We start from the raw sequence: 24,231 nt of genomic DNA, 5'->3' as shown, positions 1-24,231 counted from the left end.
CTTATCCAACATCCGAATAAAGCACCTTGGGAGGTTCAAATATTAGCACAAGATATCCTTTGTATAAGTAGAACTTTTTCTTATATTTATTGCAATAAAGTACCGAGGAATGTAGTTGCCAAAGCACACCAACTAGCACAACGTGCTAGGAAGGAAAGGTGGGCTTAGGCACACACACTTGGTTGTCTTGTTTGCTCTTTGTCAAAAAAAAAAAAAAAAAAAAAAGAAGCTATATAAACTTACGTTAAAAGAATAAATAGTAAATCAAATTTTTAACAAAAATTGTGCCAGAATGTTATGTACTACTTATTACGGAGTACAATAATAATTTTTTTTATTTATATGTTAAAAAGCTCCAAGAAAGTAATTTGAATTTCAAAATTTAAGAAATAGTTAAAATAAAATATTTGATGTATCCTTCTATAAATAAATATTAACAATTATAAATTTAAGGGGAAAAAATAACAGGTTCTTAACATGATTTGTGACATACATACGGACTACAGAGTGTGATGTACAACATGAACTTCATTTAGTTAGCACCAAGAAAGTTGTACCAATTTGTTAATGAAATAAAATATATAAAAATATACATATTGTGAAATGCGTTTTTAAAATAGCTATTTGGCTAATAGACTCTTTTATAATAACTAAATGCATTACGGGCTCTTTTATAATAAATTCATTACTCTGCATAATATTTTAGGAAAAATTCATTGTTAATTTAAAAATAGTTATTTAAAATGGTTCAAGGCCTTACCTAGTACTAAATTATTCAAAACTACATTCCTTAATATTTGTATTGACACAAAATAGTATTCTACTCTATGTTCCTCAATATTACTATTGACTATTATAGATTTATAGCTTATTTGCATGTATATGATGACTTGATACTTTATTTATAATTGTAAATAAATTTACTACATTCCTTAACATTTGTAACAGTGGCATAAAATATTTCCAAAACCACATTTATTAGTGTTTGTATCGACTATTATTGCAATATTGCGCATAGATGATGACTTAATACTTTATTTGTAATGTAAAAAAAAATTACTATTTTTAAGTGAAAATAAAGCTATACTAGGCCATAATCTCTCATAGGCCAATTCAACTTGTGTTAGCTGCTGAACTATCGAGAGGGGGAGGGGACTGTAAAGGAATCTCTAGTACAAAGTGCCTCAGTTGGGGTTTAATCTCACAACCTCTTAGTTGTGAGATGCTTATTCACTATAACAATTAAGCATTGCTTGCAGTAAAGATACTCAATTTTATTACTCCATTATATATTGGAGCAAAAAGATTCTAGAAAGCTTTTTTTTTTTTTTTTTTTTTTTTTTTGACGAGAATAGAAAGCTTCTTCATTAAAGCTTATTAAATAATGTTTTTTTTTTATTTTATATATATATATATAATATATATATACACTTATTATTAAATGTAATCAAGCTTTATTAATAGAATTCCCTATGATTGCAAGTTACAAGTTGGAAAATACCTACAATTAGGCCAAATATAATTATCATTTTGTAATCTTAGTCATCAATTTTTCCAGAATTGCCTACCTAGATTGTATATATAATTCAAGAGGTCAGTTATCACTTTACTTTGTGAGCATATAAGTATATACATGGCTTCCTAACTAACAAAGGAGAAAATATGCCGCAAGTTGAATAAATTTACTAAAGAATGACATGCTTCAGGCATAGGTTGAATAATCCACAAACAAAATCAACTAGGCATGACAATCATACTATAAATGACAAAGTTAAGAGCCATCTTCCATTCCCTAAGTCCCTGTATAAAATTAACTCATATATCAACCGACCTAAAGAAACTCTTATAAAGAACAAAAATTATACGGTATCTGAGGATGTGTTGGCCTTGCGAGATCTCTTCCTCTTTCGAGGCCTGCTTCTCTTCGTATCACTATCAGTCTTGTCAGCCTGCATTACATTCATGTATCAGTGAGAGATAATAGCTTCAATAGCCATGTTAGCAGATAAGTTTGGTCCATGGGTAGCACAAAGGCCAATGGAGGAATTTGAACCTATGACCTTAGTCTTTATCATTAAGCCAAAACCTCATTGGCAGGCGTGCTATACAAATTATTGTGCACTGGCGTTTAATGCTCTATAGAACATGTATGAGCCTGATTGAATGACTAACACATCCTACTGCTTTAATAAGAAGCTAAACCATAATAAACGAAGCCTGCTTCCACATGCCAACTGATGCAAAGAGCATAGAACAATATTGTGGAAAAAAAAAACCCTGAAATTTCTTCATTAGATTAAGCATCTAATGCACATTTCATGGCTTGAGGTAGCAAGGAGTCTAATAAATATGGTATAAACAACTTAATAATGAAAGAAAGTTGGGGAAGAGAACCGCAAGTCAACACCAGTAATCCTAGAAGACTGCTTACGAGTACGGTAATCAATCTGTCACTATTTTTACCTTAAAATCTAGTCAATACCCAGAAAGGTCATACTTTACAGACACATATTTGCCAGACTTGTACCTAATATGACTGAAACATGACACCCCATTGGCAAGATAGGTAATGTTAGATCTTGAGAAATAGGACTATGAAACATATATATAAACAAGATCCTTAAAGCACTTGCTAACTGTTTCATTTTTGTTCTAATAACAGAGCAAGCAAAACAGTTAACATCTTTTCTTCAAGACTTAACTTAGCTTAAACCAATAGCTTTATAAATGTTTGACAAAATGTGAAACATTAATTAAAACTTCAAAAGAACTCAACAACCCCCAACCCATCCAAAGTCCTCTTGACCCTTCTTCCCTCCACAATCCACACCCCTAAAAACAGGAAAAAGAGAAAATAACATAGCCATCTCCATAACTATACCATTACCAGAATTTCATAGCATTCATTAGTAATTTATCAATAGCAAATGCAAAATCTGAACTGCATTGCTGCACCAAGATGTTTGCAAATTCATCAACGTAATAGATAAAAGATAGCTTGAAAGGCTTACCTTCCCAGCACTAGGACCCAAACTGCTAATAGTTTTCTTCTTTTTACATGACAGCGGGTTTGGACCCTGTAAGGTTGGGCGGAACAATGAAAGCCTATGAGTTAGATGACCACATAAAACAAAATGATAAAAATATAAATGATGAAACATGAAGAAATACATCATTATTAAGTGTATTAGCACCTTTAAAATAGCCTTAATCACGAGGGCAAAAAATAATAGATATTAGGTATATTCCATTACTCATAAGTCCAACATCAGTGATGGATACAGGTACATTCAGATTATGTCCTTGATTGAACAGAGCAAGAGCTCTTGTAATTCAAACCCTAGATCTGAAATAATTTCACTAAAGCACCTTCATGGCTTCATGACCACTAAATACGGGTAAAAGGCCAGGCTGAAGGTATGTGTTAGTAAGTTTCCTCCTCTCCTTCCTTTCTCTACTCTATCAATCTCCATCCTGAAAAGTCATATTTATCTAAAAAAATGCATCCTAGGAATGTCCTGCATCATGCCATATTGCACCAACAGCCAATATCTAGGAACAAAGTACGAGTCAGAGCAATTAAACTCTCAACTCGGAAAGGCTACAAAAAAACATGATTCCATATACCATAGTCTTTAATGGTTGATGTAACTGTCAAAGTAATATAGCTGCCATTAGGTTCCTAGGTTCTATAGTTCCAGTATATAATAAGGAAGAATAAATCTTTGGTAACCTATACCATAGGACTAATAGAATAATCTTCTATTTGATTTTGGAAACAGGTTCCAGTCGTGCAGATATACTACTCAAAGCATCGGAACTACATTAAATAGTGTCTACAAACCTTTTCGTACATCAATAATACTTAAATGTCAATGTTCCTAAAGTAGATCAAAGCTAATGAGAAATGGCTCCTTTTTCCCAACATGTTAGACCCGCTAAAGAGGCTAGGAGGAGGCAGGGAGAATGGCACACACACATGCAGTGAGATTATACAAAAATAAATAAATAAAAAGTACACGAATGTGATTTCATCAGGTGTAACGGATCATAAAATTTGCTCTTTTCTTTTTAAATTGAGCCTTGTCTTTTGCATGAATTCATCTGTCTTACTAGGCACTCGACTTACTACAGGCTGACCCGGCAAATCCTCATCGTCAGTTCTTTCCTCTGCCGGGTCCTTTAATTCCTTAGTATTCAATATACCCTTTACTCTATTTTGTAACAACTTATATTCTGAATCAGTCATATGTAGCCTTTCTTCTTCAGCAGCCTTCACAAAGTCACGCTGATATGATGAAAGTTGCTCAAGAAATACAGCATTTCGCAAACCAAACATCACTAGGACTCCCGGTACCTGTGAAGAATTTAGAACAATGAATTAGTGATATGAATCCAGTCAGGAACATCTTCATAAACTCAAGATTGTGTTTGGATAACAGTCACAGAAGCAAAAAGGAAGAGAGGAAAAGGTAAGCTTACCCTCTACACCTATTCAGCATTATAGAGCTTTGAATAATTATTGTACTAGTTAAGGACTTAAGGCTATAATGCTACATTCTATCATTGATCAGTTCGTAACAATAAATTTCTTTTGAATAAATATTGAATTCTTAAGTACCATCATAGAAGATTAAATAATAGAGAACAAAGGCAATAACTAAAGTTACGTTTCGGCACTTCTTTCGTAACTCAATGTCTTGTGTAGCAACAAAGAAGTGTTCAGGATTATTTTTTCCAATAACTTCTATTATGCAATTTAAGGCACTTTCATGTTCTCCATGCTCACATCTGCCACAAAGTCAAGTGTTAAAATATATCAAGGAAACTCATTGTTTTGATCAAAGAAAATCTGCAAACAAAATTCTTAATGGTAGTATCATATAAAAAATCCCAAGCAACCATTGAAAACTTTAATAGCCAAACGACTCCAGGAAAATTTTTAAATTTACCAAGTATAAGCCTCTTCAAGCACACAGTGACACAGACTGATGATATTAAGCATATTCAGATGCCATACCCAATCCATCAAAGTGCCTTTTCAAAATAAATCAATGTGTCTCTGATTGCCTATTCAGACAGAAACTGCAATAATGTATCATGAAACATCTTACAAGAAGTCAGTATACAAAGAATATGGATGCTCTTAGTCTACAATCTATCTCTAATTGCCTAAGTCAGACAGATTCTGCTACTAAGGGCAACAATAAATCATGAAACAACTTACAAGAAAAATCAGTCTAAAATGGGAGTGTTTGGTTCAAATAATTTAGGTATAAGGTATGGGTATAATATAGGTAAAACAAAATATCAATTTCCAAACACATACTTCCTCCGTTCTTTTTTACTTGACCCACTTTGACTTTTACACTATTCACCACCCCTCCTTTAACTATCTTTTGTGGATTATATGTAAGGAAAAACATATTTATGTGGGATCTTGTTAGAACCATCTTAATATATACCATAATAATATATAACTTTTATAATTTTTACGTATGGAGGATTAAAGTTATTAAAGTTAAATTCTACATTGGGCAAACGTGATAAATAAAACAAGTCAAGGAAACACAAGGAGGGAAGAGGTGGGTATGACTCAATCCATATCTTCAGGAATCAAATAAAAAAAATGTTTAATGCTGAACAAAGCCAAGCACATGCCCTGAATATGGATGCTCTAACTGCCTAGTCAGACACACACTGCTACTAAGAGTAACCTTATATCATAAAACATCTTACAACAAAAATAAGTCTAAAATGAACATAGGAGGCTTGATCAGCTTATGGGGGTGTTTGGTTTAGAACTTTTTGGAGAAAAAAGTGTTGTAGGACCATTTCAAAAGCTATTGGGGTGTTTGGTAAAGAGTTGTTTGAAATAGCATTTTAAATCCAAAAAACACTTTTTCAAAAAGCTCATATGAGGAGCTATTTAAAATAGCTTTTAGCTTTTTGGTTGTTAATACATTAAAACAACGAATAACTAACAGCTATTTACCAAACACTTATACACAAACAATTAATTACAATTAGCTAGTTGAAACACCTAATGCAAACAACTATACCTCTTTGCCTCACTCTTTCTTATTTCGATAATTGTTTAGGTAAGTTCAAAACAAGTTCAAATTTCCAATTTCCCATCAAAGTTAGGACAAAACGAGGTGCAAAAAAGAACTAAAAAAGGGTTTTTAAATTAGAGTGAATTCACCTAAGCAACGAAGCCAAGATGAAGCCCTGATATATTTTAATAAAGTATATCAAAAGGCATAGGTCAATATTTTAAAGGAAAAAAATACAATATTGCAGACACCCAAATGTGTCTCCCCAAAACCAAACCCGGTGATGAATACCTTTCGCGTCGAATCATAATCGAATAAAGTGAAAATGTGGAAAGTCTAATGTTGTGGTTAGTTTTTATTAAAAATCTTTCTTTTTGTTTTCAAAAACCTGCTCTATTTTATGAAAATAGCCAATCCAGTTTAGTTTGGCCAATGACAAGGGTCCGATAATGGTGTAGTTAGATTGGGCTCAAAAAGAGCATTCCAATGATATATTATAAGCCCAATTCCGATGAATAATGAGGAAGTTATGGCCAAAATACTAAACTGGGCCCGCTTTGGTTCTTATATGCGGCCCAATGATCTAGAGGAGGGCCTATTATGAATTAGCATTTCTAATGCAATTAGGATTGAATTATAGTCTTCTAGAAGGTTCTTTTGAATCCTAAAGGAATTATGATTGATAATTATGTTTTATGAGTTCTATTTGGAATAAAAGAAGTGTTTTAAATGAAATTAAGATTTTACCCTTCGTACGGATTTTACGACTTGATTTTATCGAAAAATAGATTCCGTGTTGAAAACGCGTGGAAAACCTTCTGCATCGCCAAACGACAGTTTCGTCGCCTGGTGACGAGCTCTGTCGCTGGCGACAGAAGAGTGTTTTATTCCTTTTCGAACTCTGATTCTTTTCTTTCGATTCCGGACTATTTTCTTATAAATAGGGTCCCTAGACCTCCGTTTTTCAATAACCAGAATTCTCTAATTCCTCTCTCTCTCTAAGCTAAAGCTTATTCTCTCTCTCTCTCTCTCTTTCTAGCCTAGTCTTTTACAAACACAATTCCTCATACATTAGTTCTAGACACACCTATCCAAGTTCGAAGTTGCCTTTGCCCTAGACGTGAAAGGTTTGATATTTCTGAGGGTTTGGCCCCAAATCTCTATTTCAATTATTTAATTTAATTGTTTTAATTATTGTATTTTCCATGAAGTTACTAACGTGTGTATTTTGTTATTAGAAAGAGATACGAGGCGTCCAAGTAAGTACTTTAATTGTTTCATTGATATTATGATATAGAAATCATGTTTATGATGTTTTATTGCTCCCTAGTATCATGTTTAGGGTATGAATAAGTTTCTTATATCAATTATGATTTCTATGATGCTTCCTATTTTCTTTTCTAAATATCATGTTAGTATCATGTTAGGGCTAAAGCTTTGATTTTTATTGTTTAGTGACATGATAGGGTTTGTTATTAATCTTGTTAGTATCATGTCTAGGATCTTGCTATTATTATTATGCTTTAACATGATTATTTTAATTATTATTATTATTATTATTATTATTATTATTATAATGTTGCTTGATATATATTTGTTGTTATTGCTTGATCACGTCTTTTATGCATGTTTAAAGGGAATTTGTACTAGTAATCACGCTTAATAAGATAATTAATAATCTTGTTTAGGACTGATATGATTGTAATTCAAGTGATCGCCAATAATAGTTTTATTTGTGCATTAATATTCAACCAACATAGATTAAACAGGTTTAGGGTTAACCTAATAGTTGTATGTTAGTCAGAAAGCGCACATGAATACGAGAAGAATAAAGTAGAGGCCTATTATTAGGGCAGGTTCAGTCTCTTTTAGGTTCATCTCCTGGATCGTTAAGGGGTGTAACCTTCACCCTGTGACCGGTTTACAAGTTCCTAAAACTTGTTGGCAACTCTTTTGCTCTAGCTTCTTTCATTTTGGACACCACCATACTTAAGTGTATGATCATAGTGGGGTTCAAGTTTGGGGTAATGCTTGAAATATTCCCTACAGTTTTTGGCGACTCCACTGAGGAGGATTTCTATTTTAATTCCTGAAATTTATTTTGGCAATGATTTAGAATGAGTGGATGAGACTCGAAAAGTTCTAAGTATTTCATGTGCGTAATTTTGATTAACATTATTGGCATAATCATAAAAAAGGTTCTCATTGGAAAGACCATCTGTAATGAGTAAAAAACATAGGATTTTTACACGTGGGAAATTTGAGAAATATCTTTCACAGCTAGAATCGAAATAATACTGCGAAAACTGAAAAATTCTAAGAACACAGAAAGCTGCTGAGGCATGTAGGAACTAGTGTCTAGAAAGCAGAGTGCGTCGCCTGAAAAATGGCCTCGTCGCCTGGCGACAATTTTGTCGTCTAGCGACGGAGCTATTTTCTGGCGACAGATTCTGTTGTCTGGCGCCAAGTTCTTCCAATACCGAGCCAGAGTGCCTTCTTGTTTTGACTAGTTCTAGCACTGTTGGCTCGATTCTACTTCCTGATTGAGTTTTTCTCTCTTTTCTTGAAACCCATATGTGTTCTACATATGGACATAACCCTATAGGAATTCATGCTACATCTACCCAATCGAACGCTCTGAGCAACGAAGGGTACATCCGAGAATGTTGAATTCACCAAACCGTGGAAGCGAGTTTAACTCGCGGGGTCCCATCCACACGCGCCAACCCTTCCAAAGGTAAGGCTTCCGCGCGGTGCATTCGGACTCATAACCATAGACCCTCTTTGACTAACCCATATCCTGAACTTTAGAGAACTAGAGCCATGGTTAGGTTGCAAACTCATTGCATCATATCGTGCCTACTTGACTACTTGTGCATTATTTGCTGTGCATACTCTATGTGTTTTTCCTAACTGTTTGTTTGACTTGTGATTAAGTCTAAATAAACTAATTAATGACTAAAAGGACTTTTTCTAATTAATTAATTAATTAATTTGAGTAATTAAAGGCTAATAAATTGATCAAACTGACTTAGTACGTCTTTAGGTCTGTCCCTTTAGAGTAAAAATACTGAAAACAGTCCCAGATCGATGTTCCAGTAATGGCGCAAAAATCTGGGCTGTGGCGCCAAACGCTGCTGTGCAACGCCGGGCGACAACTTTGTCGCCTGGCGCTACACTGCAGAGTGTGGCGACAGTTCTGTTGCTTTGGCAACAGTTCAGTTTCTTGCTTGAGTCACCACGACGGGTCTAATTAAACAGTTTATTAATCAGTTTGGTCATTTTGTTAATGGCAGTAGTCATATTTAGTCCTTAATTGAGTATAAGCACTTAGTCTCATGGTCATACACAAGAGTCAAAGCATGTCACTCACAAAAAAAAAAAAAGCACACACTAATATGTATGTACACTTTGACCATGTCTAGAGAGTCTTGTACGCGCATGTTTTCCGTCATTTTTTAGGGGGGTAAGTCGGATATTAATCCTCCAAGTAAACCACACTTGTTTGAACCCATATACTTGATTCCCAAAAATATGCACCCTATTTTTGCTTCTTTTTTTTCCCTTTCATAAACCAGTAAAGTCAAAGTCAATTTGAGTCAAGTCATTAAAACAAATAAAATGGTTTAATTTACAACTCGTGGTCAAGAAAGGAAGGGCGTTTAATCAAGGACAACCTCTTCGTTCAAGTTCATCTTTTTGATAAACCAGTGAGTCGGAAAAGGAAGAAGATAATGGCGAGTCAAGAAGAAGTCAATGAGCTTAAGAATCAAATGGCTAGCGTTACTGAGGTGTTGAAGGCTTTAACCCTCCAAATCAATGACCCTGTGAAACAACAACAAATGGAGCTCATGCAAGAGAGCTTGAGAAAAATATCCAATGACTACAGATTCCAGGGCATTAGCTCGCAAGGGGTCTCGGTGGACAAGGAGCTTCTTCCGCAGAAGTTCAATGCCAACGACATCCTAAAGTTCAAGGCAACAGACAACCCTTATTTCCACTTAAGAGCTTTCGGAGACAATAATGAATATTAAGGGGATTGATAGGAAGGTCTTTCATTCTTTGTTTTCTTTATCTCTTGAAACCGTTTGTCAACAATGGTTCTTTTCCCTTGACAAAGAGAAAACCTCTACTTGAAAATCTATTGTAAACGCTTTCATTGATAGGTATAAATGTAATATTCAAGTTGAAACTGATCATAGAGAACTTGAAATACTTAAGCAAAAAGAAAATGAAGGATTCACTTCTTTCTTTAACAAGTGGAGGGAAACTTCTGCCAACATGGTCGAGGTCCCTACTGAAAAGGAGTCTGTAAGGATGTTCATCAAGAACCTTCAAGACAAGTATTCGAAGCATTTGAAATATCAACATAACTTGAATACTTTCAAAGCCGTCTATGACATAGGTACTGAAATCGAAGATGACCTTGCAAAGCAAAAAGCTACTAACAATAGCAACAACAGTGGCTGGAAAGGAAAGAAGAACGACAATCCTTTTTCTTCCAGAAACGCCCACTCTAGTAACAATGTTAGTACCTGTGATCTCAATGAAGTCTTAGCCATGGAAAATCAAGGGTCTAAAAAGCAACTAAGGAAAGATTTCACTCCTATTGGGATGAGCTATGATACTGCCTTCGATCGACTCCATGCCAAGGGACTTATTACTCCCATTGGATCTATTTAAGATCCCGCGCCTAAAAAAAGATTGCCTAGTTGGAACCCAGATTCACATTGCAAGTACCATCAAGGTAGGGGTCATACTATTGAGAGCTGTTGGAAGCTAAAAGAGGCCATCTAATATTTGATCGATAATAACAAGCTTCCCATACCTCCAGCTGGCAAGAAGACCGAGTGATAATAAGAGCTCAAGACAAGAGGAGAGCTTTAACGACAAGATTTCGTGACCTCTTTTTCTATTTTATTTAGCCTTTCCGCAATAAGTCTAGCATAAGCACCTTTTTATTTTCCTTAGATCTTATTTTGTAGGTTTTTTCCTTTTTACATTTTAATAAAAATGAGCATTTCTTTTCTTGCATATGATTATTTCATTACATTGCAAAAAAAAAAAAAAAAAAAAAAAAAAAACACCATGTCGAGCTAAGCACAAGGAATACCAATGATTTGAGGCACCCCTTGTAGCCACGTCATATCACCTTTCACCCTTTAAATACATAATCCTTTCTTGAAAAACCACTTTGAGCCTCATCTAACGATAGAACTTTCCTTCTTCGACCCACATCTACCTAACCTTGGGATGGGATGGTGTGCAACTTATGCAATTTTCAAAGAATAGAAGCTTGAGTAATTTCAAAAAAATTAAAATAAGCAAAAATGATAAAATTGTACAAAAGGGCAAGTGTTCCAATGTCATTGATATGAACATGTCTTTGATATGAACAAGTCTCAAATTGCGTCTCTTATCGAGTGCTCGGTACCGTGCCTGAGATACATGAATGCCAAGTGAGTGATAGACCGCATGATCAGGATTGCCCACACTTATCAAAAAGTTTCAAAATAAAAAAAGCAAAAAAAAAAAAAAAAAAAAAGAGCAAAAATAAAAAAGAAAGAGCTCAAAAGTGAGAAACCTCAAGCATAATAATACAAAGATTCAAAATCAAGGTTGCACACCTTGGGGGCTTATCTAGGGTCTTGAGCCTTCTATCCCCTTCTTCTTCAACCTTTAGCCTAACCACATTACAACCCTTAAAAGACCTCTTTGAGGTACACACATACTTGTGCGAGGTTCGACTAGAGCTACATTCGGCCTGATTCCTAACGGATACGTAGGCAACCTCACAAAGGGGCGCGACCGTAATAAAAATGCACTCATATTCACATTCACACACTTATACCATGATCATATCAAGGGATCTCCTATGCTCATCCCTATCTATTTAGAGTTAGACTTAGGGGCTTAATCCCTACATTATTATCCTACCCAGCCTAAGAGTCACTATCATTTGACTCTTTTCAATATATTTTTCCACACACTTAGCCTTTGCAGCCTAGCTTTAGTGTCACTTTCACACACATCACAGATACATGACCAACTAGTCTTTCCCTTAGGAACCTTTTGTCATGAAATCTTAACACAACGTTGAATCATACTTTGTCATAACGAAATCACTCATCACTCATCATTGCATCACAAAGTATGAAGTGTTTAGCCTTCGTGCCTAAGTTACCCAAATACTTTCATCATTGAGTCAACAATTGAGATAGCCTAGGATGAATCTTGAAAGATAGTATCAAACAACATTTGACTAAGCTCATTCAACATGCACCATAAAAAAAAACTTCTTCCTTTTTGTGTCTTTCTTTTTCGGGAGAAAGTCGGTACCCTCCACAAAAAAAATGACGGAAATTTTTTGCTTTTTTCATTTTTCGAGTTGCACGATCACACTATAATGCACACACGAGTCATGAACATTGAGTCATGTGAACAAGCACTTTGAGTCGAGTCATGACAAGTCATATGTGTTAAAGACACATTAAGTCTTAATTGAGCCTTAGGACAATCCTAAGATAATTAAAGAGATGAGCAAAGTCCTACAGTCAAAAATATAAATGCAGGTACATCCCAGCAAGAAAGAACATTCCCGAATTTTTTTGAAAAACCGCGAATATGACACATGAGATTCTTCCAAGATAAGAGGAGTTTGAGCAAAACTTCCATGGATCAATAAATTAGAGATGAAGAGCTTTAATTTACAAAAGATTTGAGCAGGATTTGGTTGAAAGAAAACGACCGATTTCAAAGTTCGGAGCGAAACCGAGCAACGAACAACAGCAGCAAGGGCAAAATAGGGAAGACCCGACTCCAGCGCCAGACGATGATACCTGTCGCCTGGCGACAGAAGTAAAGTGCGGCGACACATTTTCCAGCGGGCGCTGGTGCGGCGACACAATGCGTGGTCCCCATATTAGATTATGCGGACCTAGTGCAGCAATTTCTGGGTTCCTTGGTACGCCGGTTAGCCCCTATAAGAAATTTAACATGATTAAGTAGTCGGCTTGATTACAATCGCAATAAGTGATCGACCTGACAAAAGATCGTCTCACTTAGCTTAAAGCGCATAAGCATTGGCTCATCGCAAGCACCGAAGTATTGGTTCACAAAGAATTCCTGGGATGAGAGATTTCCACAAATCAATTTGAAGCCTTTAAGAATCTTAGATATGGTTCTTGAGAAGGATTTTCCAAAGATGGAAGGGTTGATTTGAAGATTCAAGATGAAGAAGTCTTCAACAGGGGGATTTTAAGATTAAAGGGTCTCTCGCTAAGATTTGATAAGATAGCACGAGATGGGCGGTCTTCGACAGCATTCGCTAAGATTATGGAGGTTGTCACCAAGAGTTGAGAAGATAGCACGAGATGAGCGGTCTTCGACAGCATTCGCTAAGATTGTGGAGGTTGTCACCAAGATTTGAGAAGATAGCACGAGATGGGCGGTCTTCGACGGCATTTGCTAAGATTGTGGAGGTTGTCACCAAGATTTGAGAAGAGCGGTTCATGATAAGGCGGTCTTCGACGGCTTTTGCTATGATTGGGAAGGTTGTCACTATGATTCAAGAAAAAAGCTCGAGATGTAGCAGCAATGATAGACGACGTTCCCTAGGATGTGGAGAGTTGTCACAAAACTGAAGATGGCTACAAGCAGAGTTATCTTCAACGGCGTTCCCTAGGATGTGGAAGGTTGTCAAAAGCAGGAGGTGGCTTCAAGCGAAGTTATCTTCGATCATATTCCCTAGGATGTGGAAGATGGTCATAAAACAGCGGAAATTGAAGGCAGCTGCAAGTGTGGTAGTCTTCAGGCGGTATCCCCTAGCTTGAGGAAGATTGTCAAACAAAAAATTGGTTACTACAGAGACGTGTGCTCGACGGTGCAAGATACGCGTTTCTTAACTCTCTTATCTGTTTTAACTAACGCTAGTTTGCAGGTATCGGCGTTACAAGAGTGATTTAGGATCGCAGAACGTTCTGAATCATTCTCTGCCCCTATCGCTACTTTGACTTTTGTTTTCGAAACTTGCGTTTCTCAAAACTCAGTCAAAGTGGAGGCTTCTATAGACACCCAAATGTGTCTCCCAAAAACCAAACCCGGTGATGAATACCTTTCGCGTCGAATCATAATCGAATGAAGTGAAAGTGTGGAAAGTCTAATGTTGTGGTTAGTTTTTATTAAAAATCTTTCTTTTTGTTTTCAAAAACCTGCTCTATTTTATGAAAATAGCTAATCCAGTTTAGTTTGGTCCATGACAAGGGTTCGATAATGGCGTAGTTGGATTGGGCTCGAAAAGAGCTTTCCAACGATATATTATAAGCCCAATTCCGATGAATAATGAGGAAGTTATGGCCAAAATACTAAACTGGGCCCGGTTTGGTTCTTATATGCGGCCCAATGATCTAGAGGAGGGCCTATTATGAATTATCATTTCTAATGCAATTAGGATTGAATTATAGTCTTCTAGAAAGTTCTTTTGAATCCTAAAGGGATTAGGATTGATAATTATGTTTTATGAGTTCTATTTGGAATAAAAGAAGTGTTTTAAATGAAATTACGTTTTTACCCTTCGTACGGATTTTACGACTTGATTTTATCGAAAAATAGATTCCGTGTTGAAAACGCGTGGAAAACCTTCTGCATCGCCAAACGATAGTTTCGTCTCCTGGCGACGATTTCGTAGCATGGCGACGAGCTCTGTCGCTTGCGACAGAAGAGTGTTTTATTCCTTTTCGAACTCTGATTCTTTTTTATCGATTCCGGACTATTTTCTTGTAAATAGGGTCCCTGGACCTCCGTTTTTCAATAACCAGAATTCTCTAATTCCTCTCTCTCTCTCTAAGCTAAATCTTATTCTCTCTCTCTCTCTTTCTAGCCTAGTCTTTTACAAACACAATTCCTCATACATTAGTTCTAGACACACCTATCCAAGTTCGAAGTTGCCTTCGCCCTAGACGTGAAAGGTTTGATATTTCTGAGGGTTTGGCCCCAAATTTCTATTTCGATTATTTAATTTAATTGTTTTGATTATTGTATTTTCCATGAAGTTACTAACGTGTGTATTTTGTTATTAGAAAGAGATACGAGGCGTCCAAGTAAGTACTTTAATTGTTTCATTGATATTATGATATAGAAATCATGTTTATGATGTTTTATTGCTCCCTAGTATCATGTTTAGGGTAATGAATAAGTTTCTTATATCAATTATGATTTCTATGATGCTTCCTATTTTCTTTTCTAAATATCATGTTAGTATCATGTTAGGGCTAAAGCTTTGATTTTTATTGTTTAGTGACATGCTAGGGTTTGTTATTAATCTTGTTAGTATCATGCTTAGGATCTTGCTATTATTATTATGCTTTAACATGATTATTTTAATTATTATTATTATTATTATTATTATTATTATTATTATTATTATTATTATTATTATTATTATGCTTGATATATATTTGTTGTTATTGCTTGATCACGTCTTTTATGCATGTTTAAAGGGAATTTGTACTAGTAATCATGCTTAATAAGATAATTAATAATCTTGTTTAGGACTGATATGATTGTAATTCAAGTGATCGCCAATAATAGTTTTATTTGTGCATTAATATTCAACCAACATAGATTAAACAGGTTTAGGGTTAACCTAATGGTTGTATGTTAGTCAGAAAGCGCACATGAATACGAGAAGAATAAAGTAGAGGCCTATTATTAGGGCAGGTTCAGTCTCTTTTAGGTTGGATTTGTACCTTCATCCCCGAACTTCCAGTCATGGCTCCAGACCTATTGGAGTTGACGATCTCCTGGATCGTTAAGGGGTGTAACCTTCACCCTGTGAACGATTTACAAGTTCCTAAAACTTGTTGGCGACTCTTTTGCTATAGCTTCTTTCCCTTTGGACACCACCCATACTTAAGTGTATGATCACAGTGGGGTTCAAGTTTGGGGTAATGCTTGAAATATCCCCTACAAATACTGAGCAATTTAAATAGATGATGCTTGACGTCAAAGAAGGAAATCACAAAACAGGATGACCATGACAATAAAATCACTTGGAATTTGGAGATAGAAGATTTCAACGGAATTTCAGGTGCATCTCCACTCTCACCTTCCTTCCAAATCCGCCAAACCTCCTTTTTTTTGGTTTGCATATTGTTTTTGTAAAAAAAGGATGTCATGCACCAGAGAAAGGAAGCACCTCGGTAGAAACCCGGGAAATTCAAATTGAACATTACCGGAAACTAACAAGAGGCATTCCAGTTGAATTACATATCCTAGCAGTATAACTACACTACAAATTACACACTTAATATATGATTTCAAAATTACATTACAAAGTAAACCAACACATTTCACACAATGGAACATTAGTTCAAAATTTTTATACAAAACCCATCAAAATAGCATAGTTATGCAAACATTAAAACAAATTCCAATCCAAATTAAATTAAAAACTGCTAAAAAGAAGGGAAAATGAAAAGCAAACCTAGCAAGCTTGTAATCTCTCCGAGCAACACGATATGATTCAGCATATGATTTTCCAAGAGACTTCAACTCTTCAATAACACATGTAATCAAAAAACAAAAAACATACCCATTAAAAATTAATATAAGAAATTTACCAAAAACACAGAAAAAAATTGAATAGTACTAAATACAATCAAAAGTAGAAATTACTTGGTACTGAAGAGCTTAACAGAAGCACCAAGAGTGTTAGAGACAGTAGTTTCAAGAGAAAGATGATTAGAAACAAGGTGATGAACAAAGGTGCCGTTGCATAGAACTTTGAATGGTTCTCGAAAACTAAAGCAAGCAATGTAGAATCTGACGGTTTTTCTGTGACGCTTTTGCTTTTTGAATCTCATTGTTCAGGAGTTACAATTGAATGAGGAAGAGTTTATCAGGTGGATGAAGAGAGGGTGGTGGCTAGTCGGGAGGAGGAGGATGAGACGAGTTGAGGTTTTTTTCACTAAGGTCTTTCGACAATTGTAAAACCTTTCTTTTTTTTTTCCAAGTAATAGAAAGGAAAAGTTGACTTTTAGTACCTCAAAAATAGGACTAGTTGACTTTTTTTTTTTTGTACTTATTAAATTTTAAAGGGAAATTCTACATGGTAGACTCATGGTTTTAATTTTGCTACATGAAAGACGAAATTTTTTTCAACTCTCTTTAGTGGCACTCAAGATTCACTAATTTGATTTAAGTGGCCTAATTATCATTAAATGGCCTAACCAACTACTTAATGGCTCACTTTCTAACTAAATTACACAAAAAGACTAACCAATCCCTGAATTAATTGATTCCCTCCTCTTTTTCCACCCCTATCATGACATCCCTCTTTATATATTCAGCTCCTCTTCCAATTCTTGCGTTAGGGTTTCATATCAGTTATCAATCTCCAAAAATGTTCTTACCATGAATTTTCGTGGAGTTTCTTCAAGGAAAAGGGGCGCAACAGAAGGAAGTTTCATTTGGGTAAGGATGAAGCACTACAATTGCAACCCTCCCAAAAACGCTGAGGTTAGGTTTTCTGATTCCATGAGGAATGCAATGAAGCCATACTTCAAATGTAGGGAAAAAGTCAGAGGTTCCGGATTTTTTGACTGGGTGACTGAAGATGATGTGAGTTTTTATGATGCTTCATCACATTATGAGATTGATGTAATACATAACATGGTGGTAGACCTTTTTGTTTGCTGCTAGAGTCTTATGAAGATTGCTATTATCATATTAGTAATTTTTTTTTCTTTTTTTTTACCTAAAATGATGTAATCAGGGTAATGAAGGAAAAGGGAGTAGCAAGTAGTTCAATTCTAATTAAGTTATGTAATCAGGGTAATGATGCAATTTGTATGGGTTTTACGAATGAAGTTATGTAATTCAACTAAGTATAAATAAAACTCAATTATGGTATTTGCTTTGTCTATTATATTTACATGCGTTAATGAAATAAAGTTGAGGTTCATGATACTTTAGTACCTAATTTAGTCAAACGGATTAAAAAGTTGCTCAGAGTTCAAATAATTCCAACATTCTAGAAAGCAATTAAGAGCTAAATGAGATTGCATTATAGCATGAAATCAAAAGCCTGTGGCAATGTCTAAAAACAGGACATATGATCAAGTCAAAGTACATATCATATATAAACCTTAGTTCAAAATCGAAACAAAGCCAAGTAATTGCACTGTCATTTATATATAAAAAAAAAAAAAAAAAAAAAAAAAAAAAAAAAAAAAACCAACTTGGTCTTAGTTCAGCAAGCTACAGGACAGGTTAGACTTTGTTCTTTCCTTTCCCATACTTCTTTGACCTAGTAACAGGTTAGCTTCTTGGACCTTCAAATGCTTGATATGAATGATGAGTTGTGTAGATGGAGGTTGGTGGTTGGTGGTTGAGACGCATACTGCAATGAGCTTCTTGTGAATCTTTAGGTGGGTTTGGTGGCTTTGATGTGAAGGTATTCTTTGGTGCATTGTGTTTAGTGGATTCGGAAGCTTTCTTTGCTGCATTTTTAGCTTTTGCTTTTGCTGTCTTTTGCCCATCCCTAGCACTTTGCTCTGCTATTGTGAGTCCACCCTTGCATTTCAGTTTTTTATGTCCATAACACATACAATTCTGACATTGGACCGTTGTAGACCTTTTTCCTTTGTCTGGTTCATCAGGTGCCCATCTTCTTTGTCTAGATGGCCTACCAATTGCTCTTTTCATATGTGGTGGTAGTATTGTAGACATATCAATCACTAGCCATTGCTCAAAATCTGGTATAGAGTGTATTGAGTTGACATAAGCTTGCTTATGAGTTTGGACTGAGACAAAATTTGTATGGGTTCAATCCAGCAGCCAAGATTACTCTAATTGCATGTTTGCATGGCAAACCTGAAATTTGCCATGCCCCACAGAGACATGTTGTAATACCCCTATCTATTTATATATTTTACTAAAAAGTTTGGTTTAGTTTTATTTCTCTCTCAAATTTACAAGTAAGTTATTTTTGTACTTTAAGTTTCAGGACGAAACTTGTTTTAAGGAGGGTAGATTGTAATACCCGAATATTTTATGATTTTATACAATATATTTTATTAAAAAAAATAGTTTATTTTTATTTATTAAATAACTTTCCTAATCTCATATTTTTATTTTAGGGTTTGGAAAGTTTTAAAACCCTATTTTAATTTAAATAGGACTCTATATTCGTAAGGGTATATAAACTATTTTAGCCCAAGTTTTTGATAAATAAACTTGTATAGCCGTTTTGATATAAAATTCCTAGCTTTCTCTTAACTCCATTCTGTTCTTGGGGTTTATAGTAGCAGCCATATGTGCTATTAATCTTTAAATTCATGATCATCAATTTGAAAGGAATAGTGTCCTTCGAACAAGTGTATTATTCCGATAAGGGGTTCGGAATTATTAGAAAGCTAATTTTTCAGTGAGGTCAAGTGATCGGAATGCCTGGGTAGAGGCCGCTTTCGATCAGTAATATTAATGCATAATTAATATTACAGCTTAATCTTGACTGAACCCTTCGGGTCACACCCAAGCAACTAACGAGCCGAAGCGACAATTAATTAGGAATTAATTAATAAATCGACCGAGTAATTAATATTTAGACGTCGGAAATTCGAGCTTGGAGCGTCGGAAGTCGAGTCGAAAATAGTAAAAGACGAGACGTGAAAGTAATAATAAATCAACAAAGACCAAAATACCCCTAGCATTGGAATGCCCCAGCAAACCGAGTGCTAGGGGCATATGGCCTAGCATGCGCACCAAGCCGAGCCTAGGCTGGCTGGTGCGTGCTAGCGCACCAATGCTAGCATCGCATTGCTGGGCGCTGCCTTGTGCGTGCATTGGCTAGCAGCCATGCCGCAGCAGCTAGCATGCTAGGCGCGCCAGCCCGCAGCAGCATGGCTGGGCCATTGCGTGCTGCCTAGCAAGCTGGGCCTCGGCGTAGCAGCCCACAAGCAATGCGTGGCTTGCTGGCCGAAGCACGGACAGCAGCGCAAGGCAGCCCACCTTGGGTGCCTTGATGCCCAAGTGTGGGTGCCATGTGGCGCAAGGTGAGAGGGTGGTGAGGTGTTGTGTTGGCCGGTTTTGGGAGAGGGAGTGGGGAGCAAGTTTGGTCCCCCCTTCTTCCAAATGGTCCGCACCTAACCTCTCATATGAGCTTGCCACTTGTTGATTTATTAATTTTATTTTAGCTTTAAAATAAAATGGGAAAATCAAATTATCCCACATTGACAGGATAGCTTTTCACACTCATGATTTTCCCTATAAATACCCAAGTTGGGGTATTGGAAAAATCACTTGAGTAAGAGTTGGAAAAGGCATCACTAGTAGTGAAAACCTTTGAACTTAAGAGTTGAAAAAGGCATCACCATTGTGAAAACCTTTGAACTCAATTACTCGGGTTTTGGTCGGGCCTTGCTAACTCCAAGGCATTGGACCTAGTCGGTGTTTGAGTTGTGGGTGGACTTCTGTTGGAGGTCATCGTATTTTCGAGGCTAGCTTTCGAAGTAAGAGCCCCTCGAGGTCGGGCGAAGCACGTGTCAAAGGTATAATTATTATCTTAATCTTATGGTTTTATTTATTGCGAGTGCGCTCTTGGTTTTAGGTTTGTTTCCGCGGTGAGTCGGACTCACCAAACCCCAACAACGGTATCGGAGCCTCGCTCGTTTATTTTTAAAATCATATTATTTTTCAAGGTGTTTTATGGCTTAATTTTTCTGGTTTTAAGTTGCTAATTAGATTAGTAGCTCGTGTTATTAATTTTAATCCCGTATTAGAGCTGACTTCAGCTCCCGAACCCAGATTTCGACCCAAAAATAGTGAATTTTGGGTGGAAAAGGCGTTCTGGAAATGGTTTTACCCTTATAGGACTCTGTTTTTGGCCAAAAAACGACCAGAAATGCACTTTTCAAGGGATTTTTAGTTTTGACGAAAAATTTTAAATCTTTCTAACCTTGAAAATTAATTGCATATTTATGGTGGTTATGTAATTGGTTCAATACATATTTTATATGCAATTTTAAACCTCTTTAGGCATGATTACTTGATAGTAATTTGTGTTTGAAAGCTTGGTTTTATTTTTCACATAATTGCAATTAATTGCATTAAGTGTGAAATTGTTGTTCTTTGAGGCTTCTAAGTACTAAAGATTCAATCTTTAATTATGTTAAGTGATTGAAACTTTAAAGTTACTAAATTCCATGAATTTTTTGATGAACTTTGTTGATTTAATCATTTTTAAGTTGATTGGAATCATAAAGTTTGAATCTTGTGATAGAAATTTGTTTATCTTCATATTGGAAGATATAATTTTTAAAGGATTCACAAGTATTAAAGTTGGAATCTTTATTGAACTTATGTTCATTTTTTTCCAAACTCCCTTTTACTTTGTCAAAATCTCAAGATTAATTTAAATTGATTAAATTAATAGTGAGAAATTGCCTTATTTTGTTGCACCAAGTTAAACCAATTTTATTAAAGAATGGTTCTTGGAAATAATATTGGTTAAATGCACTCTGATGAATTTTATTTGAGTTAGACTTGTTTAACTTTCAATTTTTTGCTCATTAAAATTAGTTCTAAAATTAATTTAGAATTAATAAATTGTCACGCAAAATTTAGGATTGAAATCCCGAGTCTATGGCATGCGAATCGAGGCAAAGCCTCCCTTGGCTAGCCGGGCTGCATAGCAGCCCGCATGTGGCTGCCAAAGGGGCTGCTCGATGGTTGCATGCAGCCTTGTGCGTGGCATGCACGCCCAGCCACAGCAGCAACGCAGCAGCACCAGCATGTTGGGGCTGTGCTACGTGCGTGCGTGCGTGCTGATGCCATAGCGCAGCACATGGCTGTTGTGGTGCGGTGGGGTGTGCGAGCATTTTGAGTGCGTGGCTTAGTGCGGCAGGGGTGTGCGTGTGGGATGTGCTGCGAGCTTGCGGCATGGTGCGCATAGCTAGCAAGCTTGTGCGGCCTCGTGGCTTGTGTTCTTGCACGCCCCGTAGAAGAGTCGACGCGTATGCGGTATTCTAAGCTATGGGTGTGACGCTTAGCATGGCTCACGGCGATGCGCACCTCCCCTTAATTAGCACATATACCCCGAATGTTATTATGTATTTTAGCCGTTTATTTATTTTAATTAATCTTATGTATTTTAATTAAAATTTTGGAGGCTAGGCCTCGGTTTTGAGCGGCGTTGGCAAAATTTAATTTTGGCAAATTTTGGGCTTAATTAATTGGATTAATTAAGTTGGATGCGGAATTTAGTGGGAGCTTCAAATATTAATTGCGCTTATTTACATAATCGGTTAAAACAACTTTGACTAGTTTTAATTAGGCGAGTTGATTGGATTAACCACCTAGATTAGTTACTAGTTATCGCATGTTTATGCATTGTTACTTGTTTTATCGTTGTAAAATGCATGGGCCATTCACAAATAGTGAATAGATGAATGGAATATATGTTCTCTCACAGGTCTAATAAAATGGCAACTAGTGGGGCCCGATTAAGATAGAAAATACGGACTGTGATCCGTGATGTATTTTTGTAAATCTAAATACGGTCTGCGTAACGTTGAGTATTTTTGTACCTTAATATTTAGATTAGTCCTAATCGTAGATACTAGTAGTTGCATAATTTTGGTCAAGTCTTGAAGATGGAGGTTATTGGAAGACAAAACCATGAAGTTGCAAAAGAAAACCTTTTGAAGACTTGAAGAATTCAAGGGGTCGTGCTAGTTGCCAAATATGCATCAAATGCTTATGCTTTACATATTTATGATCATCTATATGAATTATATGTTAGATGCATGTTTAGGATTTCGAATGTTGTGATGATTAATTAAGTTCACTTAAATCAACCAACATAGAAACCCTAGGTCCCTAAAATATTGAGTTAAATTTCCATTCCAAAACAACACTTATTGACCTATTGAGAGTAGTGATGGGCTACGCCAAAGCGAGGCATCACTACTACTCCCTAGACTCATAAGGCATACCGGGTATGCAAGTTGGTTTTGGTTGTGCTCAACGATATGAGTGATGGAGTCCTAACATGTCGTGGAAAAGTGAATAAATTGTTGAGAGAGCATTAGATGCGACGATTTATTCAACCAAGAGTGGCTTGGAGCCATTAGCAAAGTGTTGCTTACCTTGGGATATTGAGTGCTAAGACAAGCCAAAGCATGCTTAGTCACTCTTTGTTTCCTTGGATCTTGGAATCGACTTATTTTCACAAAAATAGGGACAATTTTATGTGTAAGTAAGACGTTAAATAAGTTTGAAATATGCATGAATTAAATTCAAAATTATTTAAGTATTATGAATGGTTTTTCATTAAAATTCTTTCAATTGTAGAATCATGTCTTCAAGTAACTCAAACAACCAGTTTTCATTACGCTCAATTCTCGACAAGGAGAAGTTGAGTTGGCCAAATTTTCTTGATTGGCAAAGAAATTTGCGAATTGTTCTCATGCAAGAGCAAAAGGAATATGTCCTTGATGACAAAATGCCCGACGCTCCTAATGAGGAGGTGACTCAGGCTGCCCTAAATCGATGGCAAAGTGCCAATCGGGATGTCAAATGCATCATGTTGGCCACCACGTCTCTCGAGCTTCAAAAGACTTTCTTTGAGAAGGAGACGGCTTTTGAGATCATTTCTAAGCTGCAGAATGTGTTCCAAGAGCAGGCCCGAACTGAGAGGTTTGAAACCCACAGACAGATCCTTGAGAGCAAGCTCAAGAGAGGAGAGTCTGTCAGCCCACATGTACTCAAAATGATAGGATTATTTGAGAACATGGGAAGGCTTGATGCAGGGTATTCAACCGAGATGGCAATTGACATAATTCTCCACTCGTTGCATAAAGGCTATGATCAGTTCAAGATGAACTATAATATGCACAGCATGGAGAAAACCCTCACTGAGCTTCATGGTATGTTGAAGCAAGCCGAGAAAACGCTCAAGGATGAGGGAAAACATGATATGCTCATGGTCAAAAAGGGCAAGCCGTTCAAACGCACGGGCAAAAGGAAGAAAGGCTTCAAAGGGAAAGGTAAGAAGAACTTTCCGCCTAAGCCGAAAGCTACCAAGGACAACAAGGAAAAGAAGGTAGCATCTTCTAAATCTGATTCCGAATTCTTCTATTGTAAGAAGAAGGGACATTGGAAGAGAGATTGCCTC

General features: G+C 36.2%; 1 pseudogene; it reads right to left on the bottom strand.

Moving 5' to 3' along the window:
• Positions 1-1,859: 1,859 nt before the first annotated feature.
• On the bottom strand, positions 1,860-17,013 carry LOC145565246 (uncharacterized; annotated as a pseudogene).
• Between the last annotated feature and the right edge of the window lie 7,218 nt (positions 17,014-24,231).

Source organism: Chenopodium album, chromosome 10, assembly GCF_948465745.1.
Source record: "Chenopodium album chromosome 10, dcCheAlbu1.1, whole genome shotgun sequence".
NCBI lineage: Eukaryota > Viridiplantae > Streptophyta > Magnoliopsida > Caryophyllales > Amaranthaceae > Chenopodium > Chenopodium album.
Note: the sequence above shows the minus strand (reverse complement) of the source record. Positions and strands in the feature narration are given on the sequence as shown.